The 14,135-nt window shown below is 42.4% G+C and overlaps 1 protein-coding gene across 1 annotated transcript in view; it reads left to right on the forward strand.

The window, feature by feature from the left end:
- Nucleotides 1-2,217: 2,217 nt before the first annotated feature.
- Nucleotides 2,218-14,135, forward strand: part of SEMA3D (semaphorin 3D) — a 146,154-nt gene continuing 134,236 nt past the window's right edge. The window contains exon 1 of the mRNA XM_082013885.1: nt 2,218-2,254. The gene's annotated coding sequence lies outside the window, so the exon portion shown is untranslated. The remainder of the gene's footprint in view (nt 2,255-14,135) is intronic.

Below are 14,135 nucleotides of genomic sequence, written 5' to 3' on the forward strand. Positions count from 1 at the left end.
TTAAAAACAAGGAATAAAAGGGTATGTTCATTCTGCACTGTCCTCACAGAAATTTTCTGAACTTTCTCAGTTTTCATTCAGCAAACAGCCACAAGAGGGCATCTTTTTTCTTGGTTTCTTCCACTTGACTAAATGAAGAGCTTAATTATTTCACAAATTCGTTTGTATAAATCTTGAAAGACGAATCTTCTGCTATTTATTCCACAAAACATATGTTCTTTCATGATGTGTAAGAAGAAAAAGTAGCTACTCAAATAAAGCTATTTCCAAAACCATTTCTTTTACATTTCACAGAGTCTGCAGACTGGTTCCACAAATGAGAAAAGGGGACATTCATACTGTGTTATTTTTCACAGGAGTCTGAAACATCTCCAGTACATGAAGCAAGCAGCACTTTTCAGAATGTTTTCTTTTTACCAGGATTCATATTTTCAGAATACATCAAAGCCCAATTCCATAGTTCTAATGATGCTTCAATAATCAACAGGGATTTTCCTTCCGTCAACCCGCTCCTCATTTTCTCTTTGTTGAGCTGCTTCTTGCGCAGAAAGTGGTTGCCAGCAGAGTGCCTATGACGTTTGGTGAGTATCTGGGAACGAGGTAAAGTGCGGGAATCATGCCAGATGAATTTAAAACACAAACTGGGTTCTAGTTTGCATCATACTGATCACGATGATATTTTTAGTAAACAGTGCCATTCTGGGATTAAAGCAGTGGAAAGTTTTACTGACAATAATGGAATGGATGTGGAAAATCAGGTATAAAACCCTCTTTTGAAGGTCTTAAACAGAAGATGTCAATGACAGCTATGAAACAACCTGTGTTCAAATTCCTTCATTTATTTTGTGGGAATGTAAGACACGTAGACAAGTGCAGTCTGTGTAGCTGTGTGTACAGAATTTATAAAAACAAGATCAGCTTGGTACTGTAGTAACAAACTGTTTTAAAAACCTAGATAAAAAAGTGTAAAACTGTCTTTTGGTGATCATAAAAACCCCCACATTTAGATGCCCAGACCACCCATCTGACTTCTGTGTGAATGGTGGGTGAGGATGAAGTTCTGCTGAGGTGGGTAACATGGTGGAAACTCGAATATTTCTCTGGACTTCTTTGGTTCTGCTGTTATTTCATGGGACCAACAGGCAGGGTCTGTTCTGCAACCGAGTTGCCAGCTGAAGACTTTCAATCTGAGCTCTTCACTAAGGGAAACACAGTTTTTGAAAGAGCCCCAGTGTGTGTTGTCTGGAAGTGTCTGATATTATCTGTGCCATGTGTTCAATGGCTCTCAGCCTGTGGGCAGAAAGGCTCTTCCTCGGGCAGCCACAGAAGGAAATAAGTTGGAGAGAAGGGTTTGGTGTGGGAGTGGGTTGGTCCAGGAGACAAATTCTCTCTTAGGAAGTGGTCTGCAGCATGCGAAAGCTGGAGAACCATCGATGTAGCACATTCCACGGGCAAAACAAATAAAGGCACAGGCAGATGTATGCCTGGCAGCTACAATTTTGCACGTGGGCTACTCTTAAACACGCATCAACCCCTAGCTGTGGGCCGCTGCCCAGCTGCTTTCTCCTTATCAATGTGGTGAGCTTGCTTTTTTTTTCACTCCCAGTCTGCCAGGCAGTGACCTGCAGTTCAGCCCCAGCGGGAATGTGTCACGGGAATAATGTGAGTGGGCCTGGGGCTGCTTTAGACATGACGATCTGGACCAGCACGTGTGGAGTGATCGCAATATCGGGTTGGGGTGCCCCTGTGCAAACCCAGAGGTGTGTGAACCAGCAGCACAGGAGAGGGCTGTGGTCCAGTGGAAAGTATACGAGCACAGGGTCCCTCAGCACCCGGTCTCAGCAGCGTGGGCATATTGCTGCCTCAGCTGCGGGGGTGCGTGCACTTGTGTGTTTGTGCGTGGACTCCGCTACTTTTCGCGGAGCTAATCTTTCCCGGTGGCCGGGGCTGTGACCTACGCCGGGAGCGGCGGCAGTGGGTGTGTGTCTGAGCTGGCTGACACACACGCACACGCAGCAGCCCATTTGCTGGAGGGGTGTGCATGTGCGTGCGAGGGAGTGGAAAGGGGTGGCGGGGATGGAGGAAGGGAAGCCAGGGGAAAGTCTGACACTCCGCGCAGAAGGAGCGAGACCCTCCGCCGCCGCCGCCGGGGAGGAGCCCGCCTCGCTCGCAACGCCTCTGAACACCCGGCCCCAGGCCCCGGCCCCGCACCGGCCGCAGCCCGCAGCCCGCCGCCGCTCCGGCTCCCCGGCAGGTACCAGCCAGCCCCCGCGGGGCCCCCGCGACTTTCCGCCGCTCCGTTGGGCGCTGGAGCACTTTTCCGCCGCTGCGGAGAAGGGGTCGGGCGGGGGGGGGGAGTGCGTGTGGAAAAGTGCATGGGGTCCCCTCTGCTTGTCCCGGCCCATCCGCTCGCCTCTGCCCCGACAGCGGCCGGGGCTGCCGCGGAGCCGGTGCCGGCGCCCGGCACCTGGCGGTCCCCGGGCCGCTTGCCTGGGTGCCGTCAGGGAGGTGGGAGGCCGCGGTGGGGTGCGCTGACCCCGGGAGCGCAGAAGGAGGTGGGTTTGGGGGGTCAGGGGCGAGGAGGAGGCAGTTTTGGGGAGCGGGGTTTAAAGGCCGGGAGGTGGGAGCGGGGCGGGCGGAGGGAGCGGAGTTTCGTTCTCGGCCCCGGCAGCCCAGCGCCGGCTTCTGCCCTGCATAGGTGTCTCGGGGCGGCGGGGAGGGCAGCGTGGGCACAGTCAGCCCGTGCTCGTCAGCCGAAGTGTTGCGTGCTGGAGCGGAGGCAAAATTCCTTCCTTTCCACATAGTCCTCCAGCATTGCCATGAGCGCGACTCTGCCGAACGTGTCCATCACTGGGAGCTGCAGAGCACCTGGCTGGCCTGGGGTGCTCACTGAAACGAGATTATTCATCTTCTCGCACTGTCAGCCTCTACTTTGCTTTGTGCAATAACACAGAGGGTGGTAAAGCTCCTTGTTTTGCAGTGAATATTACAAAGTGAAAGTTGTTGCTTTTAGAATGGAAACGGTCCTGAGCAGGTTAGGTAATGGGTGACTGTACTGGAGAAGCACAAAGTAGCCGCCTGTGTTTCCTCAAAAAAAGCTTCACTTTGATCTGAATTGGGAAAACTTCTCCAAGAACAGTAGCGATCGATGGGGCAGCCTGACCATAAGCAGGGAGCACTTTGCAGAGAAAGCGACAGCTAAACACCGCATCCGTGGCTCTGAAGATGCGGGCAAGAACGTTTGCAACAATTTTAGCATGTCACTTTCTCATTTTTATTGCTTACTTGCGGACCTAGGGAACAGGTAAAGAAACTTGATTTCACTGTTAACCATTAGGAGGTGATTCACTATGTGGCATGATATTTTAATACTGTTTTTCAAACCCTCATTAGTATAGTTGATGTGATTTTCATCTTTGCCTTTTAATCAGTTTGTTTAGTGTGTTATGGGCCTGATCCAGAAAAGCACTACTCATCATCTCCTGCAAGGCATGCCAAGGTCTTTACTAAATCTGTGAAAGCTGGGTATCTAAATACCTTTCTAAAGAGGAGTTTGGGTATTTTAATCCATAATTGTAATCCCACTGTCAAACAGAGGTACCCAAATTCTGCAGGTGTCACACCTCTTTAATTTAAAGCTTAAAGACAAGTCCTGCTCTGAGATGCTTCATAAATAGAAACATTTTAGCCTTGATCAGGCTGAACATCTTGGCTTCACTTTTATTTGAACTTTATTTTGGCTTGGACATCCAGACTAGCCTGAGATCCAGGAACTAAATTTACTTTCCCTCTTCTTACCACTGGATCAATCCAACAGTGATTCTCAGGGTACAGGGAACAGAGCAGACTCCCCGTTAGGTGCCGTGGTGAAGCACAGAGAGATGGGCTCCAAACCAGGCAGAAGTGCTTTGAGCCAAAGTCTCCCACAGCCAGTATGTGGGTTCTGCCCATGGAGTGCTTTAACCAGAAATGGAAATAGCAGCTTCACCAGTATCCTCTGCTTTGTCTCAAAATATAAGAACAACTGCAATTACAAGAGCTGGTATAAGATGCTTTCAGGATAATAAACCCAGAAAGACAGAAGTGCCTGCCAGTAGTGCTGAGTAAGGTGGCTAAATCTCAGCAAGACATAATTGTGATTTGAATTCCTGCCCTCAGCTTTGGCTTGGTGGGTAGCTGCTGTCAGATTCCCCTGAAGAATGATACCTCTTTGGACCCCACTCTCAAACACCAGCCTCTGCCTGCTTCTCTCCAGCTGTAGGTTGTGCCATCAGCCGACTTTCCAAAACACTGTAATAGCCCTGATCTCACTCCACTTCTCCGTTGTGGTTTTTTTTTTTCTGAGAGGTGGTGTTTTCACTGTCGATACCACTGTGTTCATTATGCAAATTATACTGCATCCTTTAAATTCTATTGGGATTTTGTAATTTAATTAAATGAAACAAGGCCCTAGGAGAAAAAAAAGTTTTCATTAAACTAGAAAATTAAATGGAAATAAAAGTTGTTCATTTAGGAAAGAGCCCTTTAAAAAGTTTGAGGACACTGCACTGTTATTACTCAGAGATTAAATAATGATAATTAAGTAAATCAACACTGTAAACACCAAGGTATTAAAAAACGAAGCACTACCAACAAAACCTGTCCCTATTTTGGTCCTAGCAGAAGAGATATGCTCAGTATCTCTTTCCATGTTCTATCGCAGAGCAAGCAGAGGTGCAAATGTCCCACAGAGTCAGGATCTTTACAGTTTAATTTGCAGAAGGTCATAACCAGTCAGGGCCGCTCTGTGAGCATGCTGTCAGCTTAGGGTGGTTGAAGTAACGATGTATTTCTGGATTCTTTTTGAATCCCTGTTTTGCTTTTCCTCTCATTCTTCTTTTTGTTGTTAAAAATACAAAAGCTGTAATCTCAGGTGTCTCTTCGCTGTGCACCACTGCAGTGTAGACATACCGGTTACCTGTGGCTCCAGAGAGGCTGATTCATCAGCTGGGAATCAGCTGAATTCCCAGCTCATGCCGGCATTTCTTTGGCTAAAATGCCTGGTGCTGGAGTTAGCCACTGAGCCACCTCTGTACTCTTTGAGGTTTCCTACATGAGGGAATCCTTCGATGCTGGTTAAGCAGGCTTTCCCACCACACTCTCCTGGCAAGGCGGTCTGCGGGATAGCTGGAGCTATATTTGGCCTATTGTCTTTTTAGCCCACAGAAAATGCTTAAGGTGCATGCTGAGTGTCATTAAATCAAATAGATGCAGGGAACGTGTGATGTGTTTGTTTTCCTTGTTTTCTGAATTTCCTCCAACTACAAACGAGCAACAGAGAAGCTCGTAGTAAAGCCATGCTCATGAGATAGGAAGTGTGGTGGCTGCATTTAAACTATTTGTGAAGAAAATTTTCGCTCCATGGGTGTGCTATTTTTATCTTTTTTATAGTGCTGCACCTCTGACATGCTTCTTAACACAATCTCCCCCTCACCCCAACATTTCTGTCTGGGTTTTATTTTACTTAGCAATGGCAATGAGTCAGTGCTTAAATTATCCCTGTATAAATCTGTAGTCCTTTTATCTTTTCCTTTCTATCCTTGTGTATTCAGAAAGGCTCCTCTCTGGTATTATTTTTCACATGCTGCGTGAACATCCATGTGTTATCTGACAGTGGGTGATAAAAAAAAAGAAGGAAAATAAAAAGCCCTTCTATTCTACTCTCCCCAGCTTAGATGGAACCAACGTCACATGGAGGGGATCCAGGATGAGTCAGGGAGCAGTGCTCTGGTCCAAAATTCCAGCTTGTATTACAGCTGGGAGGCAGCATTTAGCATCATGTGGATTTATTTTCTTTTAACGGGAACTACAAAATAATTTATGGAAGTCATATAGCCTAATGGGCAGAACAGATAACAGTAAGCCAAGAAGAACCTGGATTCCCATCTGGGTTGAATCATTGACTCAGTTTGACTATCAGAGTGATGGGTGTGGTATTTAAGCCTAGAACATTATACTGGCCTTAACTAAATCATTGCACTTCCCTGCAACATAACTGGAAAATATGATTAAGGTTCAAAGCTCTGCTGGTACCTACCAAGTTACCTAATAGTCAGCTCCACTGGTCAGACCAAGCACAGTATGTTAGAGTCATTTATTTGCAACCTTAATTTGCAGGACAAATCCTAAAGGGTTCGGGATGTATATGGCTAAAGACAAATTCATGTTCTAGAGCTTGGAGACCTGTAACTCATGAGGACCTCCGGTACTGCATGAATTTCACACTGTAATATATTACTCAGCTTTCAGTAACATGGGTCCTTTTTGTACATCTTTGCATATTTTTCTTCCTGTGTTATAATAAACAGAAAGAAGGGTTATGTGAGCTTTTTCTTTTAATGTGGTCAGTTTAAAAGCAAAACAAATATCCATAATTAAACTGTTTCCAATCTAGTTGGTCAGTGAATCAGGAGACTTGCAGGAAGCAGATGTCATGCAGAAGAAGAGAGGCTAAAAAGTTCTATAACATCTGAGCATACTCCAACAACATGCTGAGTTGTTGTTGTTTTCTTATTTTTTTCCAAGGGGATGGGGAGGAGGGAAGTTACCGATTTTCCTGGAATGTCCCCTTCCAAAAAATCCTGGAGACACTGCAGCCCTGAGTGATCTCATTTTGTGTCAGCATAACTCAGAACTAAATGCACTGGAAACTGAAAGCCTAGGCTTAACTGAAAGCTATACAAAACTCAGGCTGTCATGAAATGAAAGACTTGAGCCTGTTCTCAGTCTGTCTGTACTTAGTGACTTCAAGGGACTTAAGCACGTGTTTAAAGGTAGACTGCTGTGTAAAATGCTCTCTTGAAAGAGGTACTTTCTTCAAGTCTAAATCTAGAGCCAGGTCAAGTCTTTTAAAAGTTAAGTGTAGTCCCGAGGGCTGATGTGGCCAAATATTCCATCTTAATCTTGGCTAGAATTTTAACATTTTGAACAGCTAGATCTAATGGTATGTGCCTACCTAGCTTGTTATATTCCCCTGGAATTTATCAGTGACACACTCCATATAATTGTGGTTACTTTTTGTCCGTCTAGAATCCTTTTTTGGTTTTGCAAGGGAGAGACTGCAAAGAGGGAGTATGTAAAAAATTCTTTCTCAACCAAAAGCAAAAAGTTGATTTTTTTTTCCTTCCACAATGAAGAATTAAAACAATGTCTGTTGCTCTCATGCTTAATGTCAGAATCTCTGCTAAAAAATAGTAAGAGGAAATATGATGAATTTTTCATATGGAACTTATTCCCTGTAATTTTATAATGCACATGTGAGGTTTTATGAAGACTTATACTAAAAGGCTTTAAAACAGTGTAATAAAGGAAAACTCTTCATAACATCCTTTGGTATCAAAAGAGCTAAACAGCTACACTTTGAGAGAGGGGAAATGAAATGCAAGGGCAATGACAATTAGTGATAGACTGTTGCAAATGCAGTTCTTTTCTTCAATATTTACCGAAAGAACCAGCCTTGACTGTAAGGTTCTCTGCACTATTTTTCTGACTTTCTACATAATCTGTGGCTTTGCAAGACGTAACATTTCTATGTCCATTCTTGAACTTCTGAAAGACATGTTCCACCTACATATAAAATACCAATCATTTACTTAATTTCATGTCTTATTTTCTTTTTTAAGCAGGTGCCTGAAAACCTTTATCGAGGGCATAAGTAAATCTTCAAAGTTACTACAGTATGTCCTACAAACAGTGTGATCCTATGTTATATCTCTGAAGATTCATTGATATTTAATAGAAATCAGAGGAGACAGAAGAACAAATTTCTTTGTATCTGTCTTCCATATTTCTTAAAATCTTAGTTTTAGTAGGAAGCATGCATAAGATGTCATGGATAGTCATGATTTATCACTTCTGTTTGTATAGTCATTAGGTGCAAGCAGTGGACCTTCTGTCATTCAGAGAAATTCTTGTTAATTTATTAGATATATTGCAGCAGCATCATGAAGTCTCAGTCAGAAATGAAGGTCCTCTTGTGTTTAGCATCAGTCATGTATCCAATGAAACAAAAACCCCAAACCTACTTTCAACTATAGTGTAAGGCAAGAGTCAGCAAGCACAAGAGACTAAGAGATGTGGGTTCCTCAACAAGATAACTAACAAAACCAATTTTATTTCATAGAATAAACAGAGGTCTCAGCCTGTTTTTCTGTTGTTGAATGATACAAGCATCAGGGAAATGTTGAATTTGTAACAGCATTATGAGATCTCCTATTGTGAAAGATAAATAGCAAATTTGGCCTAATGCCTCCATAAATTAATTATATTGATTTAACCTAACTTTTGGTTCCTGTGACCTCCTTAGTTTAACAGATTAATTTCTGAACAATGCAGCTTTAAAGAATCCGCTCTATTCTGGGGAGGTATATTATAAGGAAGTTAGAGGTTTTTCTAGAGGTGAAAAGTCACCACATGAACAAGTCTGGAATTTTTGAATCCATTAAGCCATGTAGTACTTTGAGTCGGAGACTCTAGTCTTTCATGCTTCAGCTGGAGCAGAACTCTTGTCTTCCAAAGAAAGAAAAAAGATCTGGTAACAATACTATGCAGAAACACAAACTTACCAAGAAGGAGAAAACTCAAAATTTAGGGTTTTTTTCATCTAGGGAGCAGGCATACCGATTTTTACCTGATCTTCAGGTATCACAGCACGTTAATACTGAAGACAGTTGGTATCATGCAGTTTGCTAAGAGCACAATATACTAAGTCATTAATTTGTAGAAACAGGTCAATTCAAAGGTACAGAAACCCAAGCATAAAGGGTGAGCTAATAAAAGCAGATATCTTTATTACCTCTATCCCCTTCCTAAAGCCAATATGTAATACCTTTTTTTTAAGGAGTTTTTTGTCAATGGATCTTTAAACATGCATGTCTTCATTACAGAGTTTTAAGTTAATAGAGTATAATTCCTGAATGCAATCCTGAAAAAGTAGTCCTGGGTGAGGGGTTTCATAATGATTATTTGAATTACAGGAAAAGCATCCACAGATGAGTGGGTTTTAATTTAGCGCAAGCCATTGTACATGTCTCATTAATATGTGATGGACTCTGGAGCCTGAGGGGCAAACTTCTGCTACAGCCTGTAGATAGAACTGCCACACCAAGGAAGTGGACAGTGTCCATGGGAATGATGGAAGCACACAACAGTTGTTATGTTCCAAAAAAATCAAGATTTAACAAGCTGTGTCTTCAGTTGGTGTAAATTGGAGATGTGTAACTGAAATTAGTGGGGTGATTTCTAATAGCTAGGGGCAGTCCTATGTCTTCAGAAGGAATGAGCAGCTCTAAAAGCTGAAAGAGGAAAGCAGAGATCTAAGTTAGCAGGATACACTGAAAGTATTTGGGGGATAGGGTTGTAAAGAAAACTAGAGATTGAGGTACTAAGCAAGTGCTATCACTTCTTGTGATTGGCACTGACTGGGTGATTGTGGTGGGATCCCCAAAAGCTACAAGTCATGAGGGAAGGCTGTGTAAGCCAGCTTGAAGAAAGTTAGGAGGAACACTCTGCATCTTAAGCCTGGAGCTGCAGATTTAGGCACCTTAATTCATTTGGGATCCTCAGCCAGGAGCTCTCCCAGCAGATCGGTATCTACTTAGGGTCAGTCTTTTCCTTGTGTCAAAATTTAAAATAAAATAAAAACTAAAAAATCTAAAAAAATTTCTAGCATCTGTTTCAGTGTTTCAGGTGCCTGCTCTTGCCTGAGGTGACCTGGAAGTGCAGTTTTTCAAGCACGTGCCTGAGCAGTGGTGTTGCTGGTGCTGGGGAGCACGGCTTTCTCAGCCCCTGCGGTTCCATTTTGTTGTGAGTGCTCTGTCATCAATGGCTCAATGAGAAAGGAGGTGTGGCTTGGTGTGGTTAAAGCATCATCCTTCAGGGATAAGATTTCCCTTATTGGACCTGCTCCAATTAATGTTTTGATATCAGTGTTGATATTTCTTATTTGATGCTGAATTAAACTATTGAAATAATCATTAGAAGTCCAATCCTACCTGTTCCTGAAGGACTGTGTTAACCTTGGGGCTGCTGGATAATGGGTGTTGGGAGATGAAGATCTTCTGGTTTTAGTCTGTGGGAGAACTACCCTGGCTTTGCAAGTAAGGTGGGCAGAGGAATGCCTGTTTTGACCACCACAGGTGCTGAACAGCTTGGAATAATCACAACTTTGTTTCATGCGCACCCAATAGCCCAGGTGCCATGGGGGATATGTTGTTAAGCAGGTTTTGCTACATGCAAAGCCTGGTAACGGCAGAAGACAGGTTTTATACTTGTCTTTAATGCTGAACCTGACTAACTGAAGGGGCAGTTAAGGTCATAAATCTCTGTTATTAACCGAATCTTTTGGCTAAAACAATTTTAATAGACAAGGATGCTTTACATAACTACTGCCTGAATCATTGTGGTCTGTTGATCTGATGTCTTATACAATATATAATGTTTTTAGAACCGAGGTTTTCTCAGACCTGATGAAATCCAAGGTTTTTATTTTAAGATTCAATTTATTATTTTGTAAATTGAACTCAAAGTTTTAAAGGCTTTATGGAAAAGCTAATTGGATGTAATTTTTGGAATGTCAGACCCATCTAACTGAGGAAAAAGTGAGAGAATTGATGCATCTAAGAGAGTTACTAACATTGTTCAGGCTTAAGGGTCTATTAGGTCTTCTTTCTACAAGAAAAGGCACACTTACCTCTGCTGCTCTGTGCTGTCTATCTCTTTAAGATGAGTGTCCTGGGTAATACCATTTGCAGTGTACAGATTTGTTCTGGAGTTACGGCTCGGTGGTTATAGTCCTCTAGTGACATCTACAAAAAGCAGACATATATTATCTCATAAAGCTGCCTCAGCTTGAAAACAGTAAAAAGTGAATCTATGGCAAAGGAATATCTTTCCCAATATAACACATAGACAACATGTACACCTTTCAGTGAAATTAGGGGAGTTTTCACATGGGAAGATTTTCCACCTTCAGATAAAATCATTATAGGCTGTTCAGGCTGAAGACTGACTAAACTCACAAAATAAAATATATACGAGGGTGGAAATGGTAGACTGATATTCTGATGATACCTCTCTGAAAATTCATACACCTGTTTGTTTTTTTTTTTCTAAAGACATTTATACTTTTAAATGCAGATCAATTATTACACTGTGCTCATGACCCAGAAGCTCTGGTGTCCTTTGCTTCTTGTGACTTTGCTACAGCTCATTACCTTCCTAAATGGCAACATGAGCACTGTTATGAAACTCATAAACAGACATTGATGTCCTCCATGGTGCTTAAAATCAAATACTGGATACTTGGTGTATAGATGAATTATTGCACTTTGGCTCTTACACTGATAGAAGGGTTGGGTTTTTTTTCTCAATATGTTGCAGTTTTATATTGATGTGTAAGGATGAAAAATAAATAGGCACAAAACACTGCTGAGAGCTCCAGTCCCAATTTCTGTACTTTTTCACAGCCTGACAGAAAAGCAGGAGGTACGTGCAGCAAACAGTCAGGGAGTTTGTCTCTTCTAATCCCAAACATCTGGTTTTAAACAAACAAAAAAAAAAAGCAGATTGAAATTGTCATAGTCAGTTTAACACCCAAGGTGCAATTCTGCTCGGTTTATCCCCGGCTTTTCCATTCTGCTAGGTCTGTGCCGCTGCTGTCGTGTCCTGTGGCACAAGGGCTTGGCCCGTCCTAGCTGGAATTGCCCATCCTCACCTCTGCTGTAGCGGTTCTCCAGGAGGTTTTGAGGCACAAGGCAAGCTGCTCCTGCCTTCAATCTCTTCTCCCTTCTGAAATTTCACCTCCTTTTTACAGTTTAACTCTCTCTTGTGCTTTAGTAAAACTCCAGGCACAATTATCCTGTATCACGTCAATGGTCCCGAAAAAACTTCACTCCCTAGAGGTGCTCCACTCGATAGCAATCTTGCATGTGGGCTGTTAAGCTGTTAAAGGGAGAGAACTCAGACAGATCTCAGGTCTTGTGTCAAGTTTTCAAGGCAATGGTAAAAATGCCTTTGTGATCGTATTTATGCCACCAGTACCACAGGCACAGCTGTTCTGCAGTTGGTCAGTGCTGAAATATGGATAGTAATTTTCTTAGTAGGGACAGGCTTTATTTCTATTTTCATCCTAGGATATCACCCTGTTTTAAGGATAATAAAATCTGCCTTAATGAATAGTGTTTAAAAAAAAAAAAGTACGTCCTGTACGTCCGTCCGTCCGTCCGTCCGTCCTTCCTTCCTTCCTTCCCCTGCAAAAAAGGTAAATGCCACTAAAGTGGTGTGAGAATAGTATTTTGGAATGTATTTGGATTCATTGTGTTTTGTTTTCCATCCAGGAATTCACATGACACCACGGAACATGGGATCTGACACCTCCAAGATAAACTATTAGTTTATCTTTTCTATAAAGCACTACACTCACCTTTAGAAGTGAAATTGTATGTAGGGCCAGAATCTGTAAGGCCAGAATAACTGGGACACAGTGACTTTGGATATAAGTAGCATTGTTATCTTGAGTTTATTTAGCAATTTAGCAGAAATTACCATGGTCCGTTGTGATGACCCTGGGGGAATCTCACAAGGCCTTGCAGTAGGCACTGTAATATCACTACTGTCTATTTGTTTTCATTCTTTTCTCAGTGAAATGGCATTTTGATGCTTGGAAGGCATGGCCTTTTTTAAATTGTGCTGTCTCTCTTTGTTCTTTGAGCCACTTGGGAGAAGAGGTGTGAGCACAAGCGGTTAGAAAAGTTGAAAAGGTGCTGGTGGATGATGGAGAAAATAATGACTGATACTGTGGAAACAAAGGTTGTTCTGCAGAGCCACCAAGACTGTGGGGATTATGTTCAGGTGGACCCAGCATCCTCACTCAGTGTTTCCAATGTTTTCCCTTAGAAAATCAGTAGGTTTTTTCCAACTAGTTTTATTAGAGCCCACTGATGGGATTCTGGTCTGAGATACAAATATATTGTGTTACAGAAAGCTTCCCAGGCTTAGCCTATGTGTGCCACCATGCAGAAAGAAAATCCAGTGACACTGTGGAGGCAGCAGCAATTGCTCAGAGCTCTTTTTGGACATGCTCAAGTTGAAGATGTGACCTCAGTCCCATGGGTGTCTTTTCTTGTGTAGCTGTCATTTCCACCTCCTGCTTTTCTGTTAGGCTGGGAGAAAGTCCCAAAATAGGCATTTGAGTTTTTGGCAGTGTTTGCTGCCTAAGTACTTATTCTTCATTCCCTATAGAGATACGGTGGTGCGTGGGATTCTCTGGTCTGTGTAAAAATTTGAAGTAGCGTGTTCCTCCTGTGGTTCACAAGATGTAGGCTGGAAACCCTACCAAACAAACATTTTTCCTTGTTCTGAAGCTGGGTGATTGGGTAAAACTTTTTCATTTTGGTGTAGGAGTTTTATCTTTTTCAGTTTCAGAAGATGGGCAAGGCAATTCAATGGAAAGGATGTTATAAAATCTTGTTTTCTTGATAACCCCAGAAACTGAATCCTATTTGGACAATAATGCTAGTCCATACACACAAGCTGTTGGATTCAGTACAAGGGTAACTGTGTAAGGTTTCTGTGGTCTGTTTAATACAGGAGTCGATGAAGGGTCCCTCTAATAATATGAAGTCTGGAAAACCTTTTACAGCTATTTAAACATCTTTCTTGAAAGATGAATGATACTTTACCTGTATGTTTCCCACAAACTGTCCATACTCTGTGCTTATAGTTTCTAAAAACAAAACATGGATAGGCTTTGATGGTAATTCAAAGTTGATATAGGATTGTTTTGATTAGTTAGAGATCAAGGCTGCTGTCCTAGAAGGGGAGAACTGCACTAGAGTAGTACCAGAAACAGTATTTTATCTTTTCATTTGTTTGAATAGTGTGAGACTGTCACCTCTCTCTTCTTACAGGAACTTGCTTTTCTGTTTCACCATACTGAGATAATTAAAAAAAAAAATTAACAACACAGATGAAACGAATTTAACCTATTTTATAAACTGACCCTTATTGTAACTGAAGTGCAAGTCCCAGGGAAGTCAGAGGACACGCTTAGCATTCAACAGTTCTCCCCAAGATTATTCTAAGAAACACATATCGCC

This window comes from Phaethon aethereus, assembly GCF_964289735.1.
Source record: "Phaethon aethereus genome assembly, chromosome: 1".
Lineage (NCBI taxonomy): Eukaryota > Metazoa > Chordata > Aves > Phaethontiformes > Phaethontidae > Phaethon > Phaethon aethereus.